We start from the raw sequence: 2,500 nt of genomic DNA on the forward strand, positions 1-2,500 counted from the left end.
ATTACCGCGGCTGCTGGCACCAGACTTGCCCTCCAATAGATACTCGTTAAAGGATTTAAAGTGTACTCATTCCGATTACGGGGCCTCGGATGAGTCCCGTATCGTTATTTTTCGTCACTACCTCCCCGTGCCGGGAGTGGGTAATTTGCGCGCCTGCTGCCTTCCTTGGATGTGGTAGCCGTTTCTCAGGCTCCCTCTCCGGAATCGAACCCTGATTCCCCGTTACCCGTTACAACCATGGTAGGCGCAGAACCTACCATCGACAGTTGATAAGGCAGACATTTGAAAGATGCGTCGCCGGTACGAGGACCGTGCGATCAGCCCAAAGTTATTCAGAGTCACCAAGGCAAACGGACCGGACGAGCCGACCGATTGGTTTTGATCTAATAAAAGCGTCCCTTCCATCTCTGGTCGGGACTCTGTTTGCATGTATTAGCTCTAGAATTACCACAGTTATCCAAGTAACGTGGGTACGATCTAAGGAACCATAACTGATTTAATGAGCCATTCGCGGTTTCACCTTAATGCGGCTTGTACTGAGACATGCATGGCTTAATCTTTGAGACAAGCATATGACTACTGGCAGGATCAACCAGGGAGCTGCGTCAACTAGAGCTGAGCAGCCGGCCGCCCGGGAGTGTGTCCCGGAGGCCCGCGCGAACACGCAAGCGTCCGCTCAATTATTCCGCAAACAGGAGGAGGCTGGGCTCCCCTGCACGATACACCTCGAAACCCTCTCAGGTCCCGGCGGCGCGCAGCGCCGTCCTAAGTACTTGGTCGGGTTCGAGAGAGGCGCAATCGCCCGGAGATAGGCGAGTAGACGCTTTCAGTGCGACCACCCGTGCTCCCAACTGAGCTTGCCGCTGCCGACAGAGGCCCGGGAGCGTGCTGTCGTGGTGTTGCCGGCGGGAGACAACACGCGGCCACAAACAGTGGCCGGGCAGCTCCAACGCCAGCGTCACAGAGGGGCAGAGCCCCACTTGGGTGCCAAAGCGAACTCTCCCAGCACAGCGCACGCGCCAACACATCCGCACAGCTGCGATACAAACCACCTGCGAGAACCGCGGGGGCGACCGAGCAGCAGACGGCGTCGCGGCGCCGAGTGCCGGGCGGCGGCGCATCCTCAACGCACACAGTCCTCAATCGGACCAGCACACTGCAGATGTCCACCGCGCTTCGCACCGGGCCCGCGAGGACCCACTTTGGCCGCACGGCGCCGCGCGTTGGGTGCGCCGGCGCGCAGCTGCGCCGCCTGCCGCGTCCGTCGGCCGGCGCGCCTGCCACTGGGCGCCCCCACCAGCCGGCTGTAGCGCGTGCGCCCACGCAGCGCGCGGCCAGCACGCCGGGCGCTCCCCCCTCACCGGCCGGGGACGGTCCCACCCAGCCACCGCCGCGTATCGCTTCATACCCACATGCCCACTCACGTTCGTGGGTATGACGGGTGTCGCTGAAGCAACCAGTTAATACCTGTACCGATTGTCGCAATCAATGATTCACCTCCAGCGTATACAACCGCGCAACAACGGATTTCCAGTTCATTTGCGTAACTTGGGCAGCAAACGTAGACGTCCATCTACATTTGCAAATTCAGTGGGTCTTGCATGCCTGGATGATATGCGTCACGACACGCCACATCAGCCCACATACATGCTGCGACGTATGCACGAGAGAACACGTGGAAGGTGGCCCGCGTACGTATGCGAATGCCATTGCACAGCTGCGAAGCTCATTGAACACGCAAACTCCCGCCTGACGAACTAGAGGCGACAGGGGAGCGATATAAGTCTTACAGCAGTACACATTACAGTGGATAGCGGGACCATGTGGAACGTACGCACCACTCGCTAGATGTTGTGAGGGTACGCACCGTAACATGAATCAATACGCAGGACACCAGAGAGTGCGAGCACTGACCTATGTTGAGAGGGTTGCGATTAGGCAACGCTACATGAATGTTTCAATTCATATAACAATTACAGGTTAGGTTAGGGCGCAACGTGCGTTAGGTTAGGGCGCAACGTGCGTTAGGTTAGGGCGCAACGTAGGTTAGGTTAGGGCCCAACGTAGGTTAGGTTAGGGCCCAACGTAGGTTAGGTTAGGGCCCAACGTAGGTTAGGTTAGGGCCCAACGTAGGTTAGGTTAGGGCCCAACGTAGGTTAGGTTAGGGCCCAACGTAGGTTAGGTTAGGGCCCAACGTAGGTTAGGTTAGGGCCCAACGTAGGTTAGGTTAGGGCCCAACGTAGGTTAGGTTAGGGCCCAACGTAGGTTAGGTTAGGGCCCAACGTAGGTTAGGTTAGGGCCCAACGTAGGTTAGGTTAGGGCCCAACGTAGGTTAGGTTAGGGCCCAACGTAGGTTAGGTTAGGGCCCAACGTAGGTTAGGTTAGGGCCCAACGTAGGTTAGGTTAGGGCCCAACGTAGGTTAGGTTAGGGCCCAACGTAGGTTAGGTTAGGGCCCAACGTAGGTTAGGTTAGGGCCCAACGTAGGTTAGGTTAGGGCCC

General features: G+C 57.8%; 1 non-coding gene across 1 annotated transcript in view; it reads right to left on the reverse strand.

The window, feature by feature from the left end:
• Positions 1–599, reverse strand: part of LOC126197120 (small subunit ribosomal RNA) — a 1,909-nt gene extending 1,310 nt beyond the window's left edge. The window contains exon 1 of the ribosomal RNA XR_007539519.1: positions 1–599. This exon is cut by the window's left edge and continues 1,310 nt beyond it. This is a non-coding gene — a ribosomal RNA (small subunit ribosomal RNA).
• Positions 600–2,500: the final 1,901 nt, after the last annotated feature.

The sequence above is a fragment of the Schistocerca nitens genome, chromosome 7 (assembly GCF_023898315.1).
Source record: "Schistocerca nitens isolate TAMUIC-IGC-003100 chromosome 7, iqSchNite1.1, whole genome shotgun sequence".
Taxonomy (NCBI): Eukaryota; Metazoa; Arthropoda; class Insecta; order Orthoptera; family Acrididae; genus Schistocerca; species Schistocerca nitens.